The 15,155-nt window shown below is 32.5% G+C and overlaps 1 protein-coding gene across 2 annotated transcripts in view; it reads right to left on the bottom strand.

The window, feature by feature from the left end:
- LOC118180815 (protein ECT2-like) overlaps window positions 1-446 on the bottom strand; it is a 115,072-nt gene extending 114,626 nt beyond the window's left edge. Inside the window, exon 1 of one of the 2 annotated variants that reach the window (XM_035349872.2) lies at window positions 287-446. The gene's annotated coding sequence lies outside the window, so the exon portion shown is untranslated. The remainder of the gene's footprint in view (window positions 1-286) is intronic. The other variant, XM_035349873.2, reaches the window with a different exon arrangement.
- Between the last annotated feature and the right edge of the window lie 14,709 nt (window positions 447-15,155).

Raw genomic sequence — 15,155 nt, 5'->3', positions numbered from 1 at the left:
ACGCATGGCGTTTCACTAATGAATGTGCCGCTAATATTAATATTTACAGTTGCAGCATTCTGTTTGTAATTGAATATGTATCCACATAACTTCATTTCCATAACAAACTCGAAGGAATGAGAAACTCAAATTCTAGACGTTGCATACTTTCGTTCCAAAATAATTACTTTTATCGAACTTATTATCTGATGTTATTTGAGAACATAAGGCAAAGGAAATAAACGTTAGCCAATCTGACCTTCATAAGTACGACTTATGTAACACCAACGACATTTTAAAAACTTACCTTATCAATTAACAGGATAAACTTCTAAATGCAAACAATCAACATTTTGACATTCTGTATTATATACACACGAATCTACAAAGATACCATATAAAGTGTTATTACTGACTTTACACTTTAAAAGAAGCGGGCCTAGAAAACGAACGTTAAATGAACTTGTTGCCAATTCCTCTTACAGCTAAAATATCTGGAATTTGCATAAGCGTCTCCAGGTGGCTTTCCGCTTGTAGGTGAATTTTTTACATTCCAATTAAATCTTAATTTAATAAAATATGCACAAGTATCTCCAAATCGATCGAGAAAAGTTTTATGAAGAAAAGTAACAATAACCAGTCATTATAATGTTTATTAAAACTTGCCGTTACCTTGAGAAGACCAGCTAAATTCTTGTAATATATGATCTTATACGCTCATTAGTGAAAAAAAGAGTAGACATGAATTAACGATTTAAAATTGCATTATTAATGTATGTATAAGGTCAAGAGGTAAAGTAGAGAGATATAAGTCTATATGGCTAACAGGTAAAATTCGGATAAAATACGAAAAAATGAAATTCTTTCTCAACATTTTGACAGTTATAAGAATTGTGAAGTTTTTGTAAGTATTCTGCGCAAATATTTAATAAAAGAATGGACCTATGTTGAAGATTTCCTAGAAAGTAAACGTCTGTGATACGAAATCATCAAAAAAATCAAATATTTGTTAGGAACGTCAATTTTGTATTCCAAATATTTAAACATTTTCTTTAATTAAAATTTTGGTATTTAAAACTGGCAGCAGATATAAAAATGTTAAAAAAAAAAAAAAAAGAGTACTCTTTAGAATTTATGTCAACTTATTCCGTATTCATTAGCAGCTGGTTTATTCAAGTATTAAAATATTCATGTATCAGACGTAACTCACAGTCTGAGCAACGATTAATATATTCGGTATTCGCCATTGGTGAATTTTGGAAAGTCGCACATGAGTGTAGAGGGTTTTTTAAAGATAGCCTTTATGCGCTTTGTTATAACGCATGCTATAATTCTATTTGCTTAACTAATGTATTCTTATAAAGTAATATGAAATATGAAACAGTTTCAATTATACGAATGCACGTAAGCCACAATTTTCTTGTGAACAATACTGTTGCGTGCGTACGGGCTCGTTACGAAATGAATGCACAAGTCCGATGAAAAATGAACAAAAATTTATTATTATCACAACAAAAATGCTTAAATTTCCTCAAATTATCATGCAGTATTACAATATCTCACAGTACTTATCTTCTAACTACTCAAATGTCCAATAGAACGTAGTTCAAAACAGCTAAAGAAAGCTAATCCGCGAATTCGCTACAGTCAACAAGAGCAGTTTTCTAAACAACAACAAACTAAAAACTAACTACCAACTGAGAGGTTTTTCCTCTTTTTATAAGATTTTAAAATCGCGCGCGAGAATTTTCTAGTACTTTCTCGAAATCAAAAAGAGAGATTTATTAAATGTTAAATGCACGCGCTCTTGTATTTTCAATTTTCCGGCTTAGCTTTCTTTTAATATTCGTCACAAGCTGCACCGTGCGGGAAATAAAACCATTTACTTTACAATTCAACTAATATTAGCTATTTAAATACCAAATCCCTAACACTGCTCCCTTCCCAAGGACTGCACGTCCCGGGAAATACAATCCCTGGACAGGAAGCCAAACTTACAACTATGGCATAAGTGCAATAAACAAGATGAACACTAAATGCAATAAATAAAACAAATCAAATGCTATCAAATACAAATCAAATACAAAATACAAATCAAATATTAAATACACATTTAGAAACAAAAAGGACCATGGTCTTACACTATTTACAATTCTTTACATTACGTACTATGGCCATAGTAATGAGCTAACCTAACCTGTCGTAAAGAACGACTTTAGGTTCAGAGTTCGTAGCCATACGGATCCGAACCACGACGTCATTCAGCCTGTTTAGGACTGTGTGGTGACCATTCCAAGGTGACTGCAATTTAGGTCTGACTCCTTTTGATCGAATCGGGTTCCACAACCACACCTTGTCTCCTTTGTTGGATCTATGTCCAGTACCTGTCGTGTTGTATCTGGACTTCACTTTCTCCGTCGCCAAGTTCACTCGCTTTCATGCGGAACGGTGCATCACTTCAAAACGGGCCTTGACATCTTGGATGTGTTCCTCAGGCGATAAAGGCGCATCCGTATGGCGATCAAACAGGTGGTCACAAGGCAGACGAAGGTCCCTACCGAAGATCATTTGTGATGGGGAATAGCTGGTGGTCTTGCGTTTCTTTTCGACCCTAGTATGATTTCGGCAGCTTCCCGAGCTGGGTCTTGCGGACAAGGCATCGGCATTTCCAGGTGAGGATCCCTTCTGAGGATGGATAGTCATGTGTTCAGATGGTGAAAGCAGTTTGTAGTTTTTCAGGTCTAAGGAATGTATCTCCTTAAAAAGTCCAATCCGAGTACGCAGGGATCTGTAATATCCGCCACATAAGCCGTGTGATGGTAGGCGGCACTTCCAAACGTAATGTTTACGTTTAACTTCCCAGCTATGTCTTAATTATGTCTATCTTGTCACCAGACGCAGTCTGAAGGTAACACAGGAGGGCGTCCAAATAAGTTTATCTTTAAACTGTTCAGCTAAACCTTTCCTAATGATGGTAACGTTAGCTCCTGTGTCAATGATTATATTGCAAGGAACTCCATCGATATGCCCATTGATCGACAGTCCGTTACTGTTGCCACTCACCGTAGAAATCTTGAGTGCTTTAAAACAAGGTTTTTCATTATCTGGCAACCTCCGTTCCTTGATATGGTCATTAATTTGTTTCCTGCGTCGTTGCTCGAAAATGGTCTCAATTTTCGTACCCTGGGGTGTTCTGCAATTCTTTTGTACACCGCCTTCAGCTCCACAGTTCCAGCACTTTAGTTTCTTGTCAATCTTTTTCCGCCCCACGGCCTTTAATTGTCTGTTTAACCCGCCTCTCTTATTTTCCGTGCTCTGGGGTGTTCTGCAGTTCCTTCGTATGTGGCCTTCAACACCGCAGTTCCAGCACTTTATGGTTGGTTTCTTCTCACCAATATTCCGTCTCAAGGCATTCACTGGTCTTGTCAAATCATCTATTTTATTATCCGTGCCCTGGGGTGTTCTGCAATGCCGTCGTATGTGCCCTTCAATACCACATTTCCAACACCTTAGAGCCCCTTTGTTCTCACTCCTACTCTGTATCAAAGCATTGACTTCTCTGGCTAAATCATCTAAACGAGCCATCAGTTGATCCACTGGCTGGTGGACTCGCACAGCTCTGACTGAGTAGCGATCTATACTAGTTGCTTGCTGGGCTGCCTCGAACTTCATGGCGTACAACAGAGCGCTTTTTATGTCCCTCACATCTGCCATTCGAAGAGCTTTCTGTATTTCAGGATCCCGGATGCTGTCGATAAAGTATTGCAAGGACAGAATTTCCCTTGTTTCTGTCGGGCATTCCGAAAAGGCGAGATGGGACAGCCTTTCCACATCCGTGGCGAGCTCCTGAAGTGTTTCGGTAGGCTTCTGTTGACGAGATTTTAATTGGAGCCTGCTGTACTCTTTCAAACACTTCTCCCCAAAGCGCAGCTCCAAGGCGCCCGACAGAACTTCGAAATCTAACCTTTTGTTTTCGGGAAGAGTCTGAAAGATATCCACCGCGTCTGCTCTCAAAGAAGCGGCAAGATGACAGGCCTTAGCTTGGAAATCCCATCCATTCGCATCCGCAACTATATAAAATTGGGTCTTACACAGTTGCCAGGATGTCTTCCCATCATATGTACATCGCTTTAGAGAGGTGCGAGCAGACATAGATAGAAATTTAAAACCTTCAGAATTGCTTCCTGCCGTCGTTATGCACTTCTTTAGGCTCTCAACTTCTTTGGCGACGGCAGCAGAAACCCTATCATCAATTTGAAATTCGATTTGTTGTTGAACAGAACAAATTCTTTCTTCTATTTCTTCTTTGACAGAATAAACTCTGTAACCTATTTGTTGTTCCACGGCCGAAACTCTGTCTTCTATTTTCTCTTTCACAGAAAAGACTTTTTATTCAATTTGTCCAACTTTATTTTCAACTGAGTCAATTCTGCCTTCCATAACCTCGAATTTGTTTTCTATTACGCTGGTAATTTCTCTTTTCATCTCTTCTTGTCTTGCTTCAGTCTTTTCCTGTCCTGCTCCAATCTTTTCCTGATTAGAATTCATTTCTTCGTTAACTGCTTTAATCTCGTTTTTAACAGATTCTTCCATTTTTTTTCTGTCCCGATTTCATTTCTCCTTTAGCAGAGTCTTTCATCTCTTCTTTAAATGCAGCAAAGGCTGCCATGAATTGTTTTAACTGTTCTTCATCGCTCTTGTGATTGGCATTCAATACCCCACTCCTGACACCAAAAATTGTTGTGTGCATCGGGTTCGTTACGAAATGAATGCACAAGTCCGATGAAAAATGAACAAAAATTTATTATTATCACAACAAAAATGCTTAAATTTCCTCAAATTATCATACAGTATTACAATATCTCACAGTACTTATCTTCTAACTACTCAAATGTCCAATAGAACGTAGTTCAAAACAGCTAAAGAAAGCTAATCCGCGAATTCGCTACAGTCAACAAGAGCAGTTTTCTAAACAACAACAAACTAAAAACTAACTACCAACTGAGAGGTTTTTCCTCCTTTTATAAGATTTTAAAATCGCGCGCGAGAATTTTCTAGTACTTTCTCGAAATCAAAAAGAGAGATTTATTAAATGTTAAATGCACGCGCTCTTGTATTTTCAATTTTCCGGCTTAGCTTTCTTTTAATATTCGTCACAAGCTGCACCGCGCAGGAAATAAAACCATTTAATTTACAATTCAACTAACATTAGCTATTTAAATACCAAATCCGTAACTATACTTTCAGATTTTGCTTTTCTCCTATCTCAGAAATCTCCCTGTTTAGAAAGCCTAATCGCCTTGAAAAGAAAATATTATTGGAAAGTGGGCTAGTTTCTAGTAATAAAAGTACATTCTTGATATAAAACTGATATATGTAACTTTATATGGAAGCATAAGAGTTCCAATTGGCAAATGCGTAAAGGAAAGGTAAAATAACTTTAATGGAATTTTGGTATAGAAATGCAACATTTGTTCATTTTTACATGAAGTTCTTCCTGGCACGTTACTAGTGTAAACGGGTGGATCCTTGGGAGTAACAACTTAACGTTAGCGTACGTTTCTTGAGACCAAAGTTCCGGTAGTGTAAACGGGCCTTTATGTAGAACAGGATTTGTCAATAGATACACAGATCAGCACATATATTTGGAATGAATCCTAATTTGTAAATTTTCAAGAATCTAGCAGCTCTAGTGGGTTGTTTCTCTTTAAAATTGCATCAATGATTACCTGATAGATGTCTCATCTCCATTAAAAGATCATAGATGTCTGTACATATTGATCTCCCAATGATAGTTTCATTCTTTTAGAAATATGGGTTTGGCAACAATTTTTCATCGTATTTCTTATGTCACTGTTTTTAAGAGATTGGCATATTTCATTGCCATTTTTACTTCCTTGTACGAAGTAAAAAGGAAGTATTGTAATTGCAAAAACTTTCAGGCTGCATGTAAGGATCTTAAGTTTTACTAACGTTTATTTTTATTTTAAATCTTTACTATCACTTCTTATTTTCTACTTCCGACCAGAATTAAAAGCTTTAACTTGTTTATGCAAATTTTGTCTGGCGAACGCCAAGTACTTAAGTTGTGGCTTTTTGCCAAGCGAGAGAGAGGAAGGAGTTAGTCGAAGCAGGCCGCTTACCTTAGCAGTTTTACTCGGTTGCTGGTTGCCTTCCAGGCAAGAGGTTTAATCCTCTTGATAATTTTAAACGTATTGTAGTGTTAACAGTTCTCTGTACTACATACGGCTTCCTGTTAATATACGGCCAATCTTCCACGTTTATTATTCCAAAGTCAAGTTAGAGTTTAGTTAAATATTTTTATATTCTTACGTTCAGACCACAAGTAGTTGGTCTCTGTATTCCGAAGTACGGAAATTATTGTAAAGAGTTAAAAATAAAGGGTTTTGTGTACCCTTCTTGTGTATCGTGTCTACTTCCCACATTTATTGAACATAGCTTTCGTAAGCTCCCTCTTCCGAGTCAGGTCTGTGCATGTTCCCAAAGAAAGTAAGGAGAAACACTGAACCTGATAAGCATATTTCAACGAAAATATCCATTTTGACCGCTATCGAATGCAATTTAACGATGTTTTTGCGTCATATCTGTACGTAAGGACAGAATAAAATACTCTTTTCCTTCAAAAAAAAATATAAAACTGCTTTAAAATTAATTCTGAAGAGAATTTTTCGTGGCGTCTGTACGAACGTATGTACGTTCGCGCGTACGTACGTATCTCGCATAACTCAAAAACGAGTGGCCTCAGAACGTTGAAATTTTGTATATAAGACTGCTATAACATGTAGATGTGCACCTCGTATTTTGGTTGCAATCGGCCGCACCAAACGCATATAAATATATTTGTATATATATCCACTCTATTACCCGGCTCAGTGATCTCAGTTTCTTTACTCTTATATGTTTGTAAATTGTACATTTTTTGCTTGATGAATGATTGAAAAATGATTGAATTATGTTGTTTTTATCTTCCGGTTAAGGGTTTTATGCCTTTAGTAAATCTGTGTGCAATATTTTTAGAATTATCAGCAATTTTAAAGTTGTTTAAGTGCCGCTAAGCCTGTTTTAAATGGCGGCCATTGATGTTTATATTTGAAACAGGAGACTAGTGGATTTGTTGCCAATCTAGAGAAACTTAGCTTCGCAACAACAAAGATAACGCATTCATTTATTATTGCCAATTAAATCATGCTTAATTCTTTCTGGAATTTTTTCGAGGAAATAAGCGTTTGAGATTTACTTCGTAATTTTTAATATAGATATTTTGAGCTTTTATGTATTTTTGCCTTCTCGCGAAGTGAGAACTGAATTAATTAAATGAGAAATACTCAATCGTCTGTGAAAAACTGCTTCTGTTTTGTTTTGTTTGCTTAATTTCTTTTATACATAGTTCTAGCTTTATTATAGTATTTGAATAGAACATGTGGCAACGATTAGATAATTCTTTAAATGATATACATTTTGTGCATTCTGAGTTATAATATGAATGAAATATAATACTGTTAAGTAAACCTAGCGCCAGAGTGTCGCTATGGTAAACAAAGTGAATTTTAAAGAATGCATTTATTCTATTGTGGTTTATGCGCTGCGGGGAAGTAGGTTTAATTCAATCTAATAAGTTTAAATAAAATGCAAGAAAAAATGCGTATAATTTAATATTCCGTACAAGAAAGTCATGTGGTGTACAGATCAGATTTTTTATATATATAATACATTTTTATTGATGTTTTTTATAAAGTTGTGCAGAGTAAAATTCTGCGCGGAAGTTTTTGTTTTTTGAGTTTTTTTCATGTTATTTTTTGCTTATTTCACTGTTTGTAAGATATTGAAAAGTTTTCCATGATTTTTTTTCTTCAACGGAAAGTTGGTTAATTTTTTTATTAGAATAATTAATATATGTATTAAGGGATATAGCTTATTTCATTGTAATTTTTGGTGCTACTTTGGTAGACGGTGGCACGGATTTTGGCAATTTTTCTTTTGGCGAGTAAGACGAGTTATGGTAAACCCATTGCTGGATAAGTTATTTATGGTAACCGATACTTTGTTGTCATTTTATTTAAAAAATAATGCGTTTTATTATGCATAAATTCCATGTTTTAAATATTATTTATGGCTTCTAAATATTAAAAATCAATTTAATTTTGCATTTTTATTTGAAATAAAAATTTTGTTGTTTATAATATTTTATAAAACATTATTTATGGCTGTTAAATATTAAAATACAATTTAATTTTGCATTTGCTTTAAAAATGATTTTATTATGAATGATTATTTAAATAATTTTAATTCTATGCGTAATATAATCAGTTCCCTTATTAGTTACTGAATATTTGTGCATTACCACGCCATTTTAAAATTTTATTATTCATCTCTTCGAATTCCTCAGATTTCAAATGGAATGGATATGACCGTTTCGAAGATGAATGTTGTTATTGGTAATTACCAAGAATTATTGGTATCGGAATAAAAAAATTGCCCTTTGAGACCTTATTTTGGCCAACCTGGCTTTCCTAATCAAAGAGTTATTTATAAATTGTTAATAGCGTCAGAGGAAATTTATTTTAAATTTTTGGAGAAAACCTCGCTAATTGCTTCTCCAATGAAGTGCGAGAGATGTGAATCACAGATGAAGATCTTTTTTTTTTTTTCTGGTACTTATCAATATACGACAGGTAAAATACTTTAAAAAAATGTAAGTACATAATTTCCTTTTATTTTATAATTGTATACTTCAACTTTTATTAAAAAATAATACAATGTTTTCAAAAATTCCTGTGATATTTATTGCCACTTATGTTTTAATGTTAAATAATTAAATCCTATAAAACTTATTTTAAAGTATTTAAGTAATATTTTAATTCTTTTAAACGTTGGTATGATGTTTTTAATTCGAAAATCAATTTAAGCAATATTTTAATCCAATTAAATGTTGGCGCAATGTTTATATAGCGGTGTTTTTATTCTATTATATGAAAGTAATAAGTTAACCTTACTTTAGCATTTTATACTCTTAGTAAATGTATTTATTTACATTTGCCAGCCATCTTAAAAATCAATGTTTTCAACAAAAAATTAATTCATTATTTTTAACGATATTTATTTTTTTAAAGTTTCTAATACTTTACTATATGCATAAAATACGTAAAAACAGCATTTTTCAAGATGGCTGATGACTATAAAAACCGCGTCAATGTAAATCGCCAAAAATCCATGCAACCGTCTACCAAAGTAGCACCGAATTTTTTTCTCTTGAAAGTATAAGATAAAATATCATTAATTATACTTTGCTTTTCAGAATTTGTTGTTTTTTTGTATTCTTTTATGTTATTTATTGCTCATTTCACTGTTTTTAAGATATTGAAAGGTTTTGAGTGATTTTTTTTAGGAAACAAAGTTTTAACCTCCTTTATACCATTTGAGTTCTTAAGATTTTGCAAAGGGAAGTTGGTTAATTTATTTATTAGGATAATTAATATTTGTATTAAGGGATATTGCTTATTTAATTGTAATTTTGTTATACGTAATAACTTTTTTATGAAGTTGTTCTGCAGAGTAAAATTCTATGCAGTTTTTAAATTTAGCGTTTGGTGTTCCCTTCAACCATTTCCCGCTACATTTAAAAGCCAGACGAAGGCTGGCAGCGAAGCTGCTAGTGTGATATAAAAATACATAAGTGACATAAATTCTCCTTCTTCTTCTTCTTCTTTTTTTTTTTTTTTTTTTTTTGTTTTTGTTGTTGTAGTTGTTAGTGCATAAATAAAAACAAAGAAAACTCTAAAAACTATTTCATAAATATAAATCATTATATAATATAAATCATTCTTCCATTTATAATATTTTGGCACAAAAAAGAATTATGCTCTGTCCTTAGTCTTAATAATTTTTCAAAGTGAAGTGGAAAATCTCAAGTATAAAATTATATTTTTAACTATAAATAACTAAAATAGTACTCAACTAAACATTTATACAGATTTTATTAATGAATTTCAGCTTCCAAGCGTCTGAGCGGTAAAGTCATTAAACGCTGGTAGTTTAACCTAGGTTTAATTCCAGGCAAACAGACTGGCTGCATGGATATTTTTGTGGTTTCCTCCATGTGCAATGTGAGGAACTGCTAGTTTTCCTTAGAAGATCACATAGAAGTCATCAATTTATTCATTTTGTTTACACAAATGAGCATTATTCCTATATTTCGGACACTCATAGTTAGAACACTCAAACCCGCTTTCATGCACCAATGTAAAACAGATTTCCCTTTTTTCATTTCTAAGAAGTATAAAAAAAATTGTAAAACTGTAGTACAATAACTCATCTGTTTCCCAACCCAAATCATTTCCATAATGTGATTTAAATCTAAAACATCCAGACAATAGAAAGTATGTTAAAGATTATTATCCAAATTCTAATCAAACCGCTGCTCAGCTTAAACATGTAAACTGAGGGAAAAAAAAAATGTGGGACAGCTTTATATCTTCCGTTCTACTGGGCCGATTCAGGTAATTCAACTTACGTTCTTCATGTCTCGAAAGCACGACTTACGACACGCATTAGATTTATATATGGCATTTTTCTAAAATAGGTATTTTGACACAAAATCAGACATTTTCTGAAATGTCATGCCAATGGTTTTTCATATTTCGTTTCTACGACTCAAATTATGACAGACTGCCAAGTTTTGTAAAAATCGCAAAAACAATTTTTAAAAAAATAGTTCTCAAAATTTTAACTCCTCCATGTTAATTGAATCTTGTATATATTTATTAATATCTCTTTTTTTATTCAATTTATTTGATTCTTCTTTCACATTTCGAAATATAGGTTCATTCCAAATAAAACTGGCCCATTTTTTATGATTCATTTTTAAAATTTGTATTTTTAAATAGTTTTTATAAATATTTCGAAAAACATTTAATACCTATAAAAGTTTTACCATCATCTTAAGCATATTTGCAAAGTATTAAACTTCTTCATTCAAAATTTCCTAGGCTATACGTGAATTTGCATATTGGCGCGTTTTGAAATTTGGCATATTTAGTATAAGCGATAATAACGCCAAATATGCTTTACGCACTTTGTTAAAATTATTTGAAAGTATGAACGATGACTTTTTTCCGTTCGTGTACAATGAGAAAAAGGGAAAAAAAAAAAAAAAAAAAATTCTGTAAATTAAGAAATCTGCCAAGTGAATTATTCTTAGCGCAAACTGAAAAAAAATGGGCCAAGGTAAATTATTGAATTTCTCCGTAAATTGTGCACCAAATTTTATAAAATTAAATATTTAGGCATAATTTGAATCGTAGAATGGAAATATGGAAAAACACTGTCATGTCATTTCAGAAAAAGTCCGATTTTGTGATAAAATACCTATATTGGAACAATGCGATGTATAAATCTAATAGATATATATCCTAATTCGCGCTTTCGAGACATGAAAAACGCAATTTGAATTTCGTCAATTGGCTGAGTAGAACGGGAGTTCCCATTTTTTATTTTGCGCAGTGTACATAACGCTGTACTAAGTGCGCATACACACGAGTTCGATCAATTAAAATCTTTTTAATCATTGGTCAAATTCAAATCAAACTACTATACAGTTTGAATTTTTTCAAGCGTTGCATTAACTGCTATCTGCTCTTCTAGAAAACGAAACATAGAGGATGCCAATATAGGTGTGCTTTTTGTGCAGAAAACATTTTGTCACCAAATAGTGGGTTAAGTTGCATTCTACTTATCTTTTATGGCATCTTTATAACAAATATCACATTATCATACATTTTAATGCAGAGCAGAGTCAAAAATATAGTGATATAATTTAATAGCAGCCGACAAAGATCTTGTTCTGATACAATGTGGTTTAAAAATAATGCAAATAACTTAAATAGAAACATAACTAACAACGAATTATATTACATAAATGTCATATGAAAGTAATTTTATTTATAAAAGTAAAATATTTAAGAAGGTTACTTTACAGGTTGAGATAATACTGTAAGGGATTGATAGATGCATAAATATACTTATAACTCATAGTGAACAAATGACTTGTTTTTACAAATAACTTATTCAGTTTGTGATAATTATTTTCATTTAGATTTCGTAAATGTGAATGCCAAAACGTATTTATTATTGGTGCTTCAGTAGCTCTGAAACTGATGAACTTGTACAGTGGTAAGCATTCAGAAAGTATGATGATTTCCTTTATAAGCATGAATAAAGATTGTTACTTAAATACATGCCAGATTACTTATATAAAACGTATAGTGAGCTTTAACTTAATTAATATACTGGAAAATGAAGTTATAAGCAAGCTGTTCCAGACTCAAAAATAACAACAACAACAAAATTGCGAAGTTTTAGCTTACCCACATAATCACATAACTCTTTATGGCTCATTATTAGACACCTATTATGTACTTCACCTATACATAGATAGTAATGTATAAAATCTAAACACCTACACAAGCACAACGAAATTAAAATGGTGTCTTATACGCAATACATAGTTATATGAACTGTAACCTCTCAGTGCAAAATAAATTCGACAGAGTATTCAGATAATACCATCCGATTTTCACAAAAAGACTTAGACCTTACATGGACACGAACAAAAGTATATGGCTTGACTTGCACAGTACCGAATTTTTCTTTGCGTAATAGGAATTCGAGGTCCTCAAATTTATTCAGCGGCTTGTATTGCTCAGTTCTTGCACTATTAATTATTTTGTTACTTTTCTATTATCGGGACGGGATTCAAAAATGTATTATGGATCACAGCTTAAATTGCGCCGGAGTCCAGCTCCGGTACTTCTCAGTTTCTGAAATAAATCATGATTCTAATCGGAGCGCAACGTAGCTTTAAATAAGAAGAGTCCGGCACTTTTTTTTTTTATCTAACTGAGCAATAATTTCGAAAGAAATTTTACTTTTAGTAAAAAAATTACATTAAAAATCGATTCTACCTTCTGCATACATGTCTCTCTTTCTTTGAGAAACAAACACTCGAACGTAGGTTAAGATTTCTAAAAAAAAGGAAACCCCCACCCACTTGTCAGAAGCTTATTTTCTAGAAAATACAATGACTTAATGACAGTGAGCAAATTCTTACTTCCAACACTAGCGTCTTCTAGCGGAAAAGAGCACCTACAGACTTTTTGGAACAATGTAACCAAAGACAGGGGATAAAAATTCTCACTTGCTCTACTTTGTTGGCAGCTAAACCTCGGATTCGGGAAAAATTTGCTCCCCTGTCTCATTCCGCTTGACAGTTAGAATTATGTTGACAGCAGATCGTAGTCAGAAAAATGCTGGAATCTTCTCTTTTTGTTTTCAAACCTATACGACATCCTTCAATTTCCTCTGTATTCTGTTACTGTTTATAGCAGTCTCTCTAGTCTCATTAGTGACGCTTTAACCATTTTAATGTTGTTCAACTGGTGTGCTGAAAAAGATAGTTCTTATTTCTATTATCCCACCATCATATTCAAAGCTTAAATTCAACCGAGATCAGATGAGCTATTTCTTAATTTTGCATTAAATTTTAATTCGAGTTGGAAACCCAAACAAGTCCAGATCCAATACTTTATTTTACCATTTATCGTTTATTTAATAACTTATTAAATTTTTATTTATCTCTTTATATTTTATGACTTTTACTTAATTAATTATTCTAATCATTAATTGTTTTAATGCTTAATTATTTAATTTTTTCAACAATTTTATTATATTAGTCATTTTATTTATTTATTTATTCTTGTTCATCTTTACCGATAGTCTTCCATACGGCTCCGACACTTGTAATTTTAAAAATTAAGCCCTGTTATGTATGCATGTAAGTATTTATGTACAACGCGAAAAAAAAAAAAAAAAAAAAAGGACAGTTCTATATCTTCCTTTCTTCCCCAGCCGATTGACGAAATTCAACTTGCGTTTTTTATGACTCGAATAGGATACGTATTAGATTTATATATAGCGTTGTTCTAAAATAGGTATTTTGACACAAAATCCAAATTTTTCTGAAATGATATGCAAGGTTTTTTCCATATTTCGATTCTACGACTCAAATTATGCCAAACTGCCAAGTTTTGTAAACATCGCAAGAGTAGTTTTAAAAAAATTACCTCTCAAAATTTTAGCTCCTCAATTTTAATTGAATATGATACACATTTATTAATATCTCTTTTTTTAATTAAACTTACTTGATTTCTTCTTCTAGAATTCCTAGGCTTAATCCAAACGTAATTCGCACATTTTTTATGATTTAATTTTTAAATTTGTATTTTTAAATAATTTTTATAATTTTTTCGAAAAACGTTTTAAATTATAACCTATAAACGTTTTGCCATCATCATAAAGTAGATGTGTTTCTAAGCATACCTGCAAAAAAAAATTTTTTCAAAATTTCCTAAGATATACGTAATTTACATATTGGTGCATTTTGAAATTTGGCATATTTGTTATAAGCGATAATAACGCCAAATGTGTTTTACGCACTTTATTAAAATTATTTGAAAGGAGGAGCGATGACTTTTTCTACCACGTGTGCAATGAAAAAAATCTGATGTGTACACCACATGACTTCCTTGTATTGAAATATTAAATTATACGCATTTTTTCTTGCATTTCATTTAAACTTATTGGATTGAATTAAATCTACTTCGTCGACAGCGCATAAACCACAATAGAATAAATGCATTCTTTAAAATTCACTCTAGTATTTGTTTACCATAGCGACACTCTGGCGCTAGATTCACTTAACAGTATTAATAATTATATAACAGTTAACTTATATAATAATTACAGTGTCTCACAAAAGTGATGGGACACTTGTGCTTTACAAAAGGAAACTGCAATAAAATAAATTTAAAAAACATGTAAAAATTTTTTGTGGGTGTGGTTTCATACTTAAATTTAGTAACAAATACTACATAACATACATTTCCTCAAAATATTAAAATATTAATTTAATAAAAATACAATTGTTTATAACGGAGCAAAAAAATGGCTCACATAAGTGATGGGACACTACGTACTATGCAACAAAAATCGTCTGAAGTTATCAGCTTCAATGTTCCGCCTTACTTTCTTTGGGAACATGCAGGGACCTGAATCGGAACAGGGAGCTTACTAAAGCTATGTTCAATAACTGTGGGAAGTAG

The sequence above is a fragment of the Stegodyphus dumicola genome, chromosome 1 (assembly GCF_044657685.1).
Source record: "Stegodyphus dumicola isolate Sdum_Otavi_A_Nest chromosome 1, ASM4465768v1".
NCBI lineage: Eukaryota > Metazoa > Arthropoda > Arachnida > Araneae > Eresidae > Stegodyphus > Stegodyphus dumicola.
This window is presented reverse-complemented; position numbering and strand designations above follow the sequence as displayed.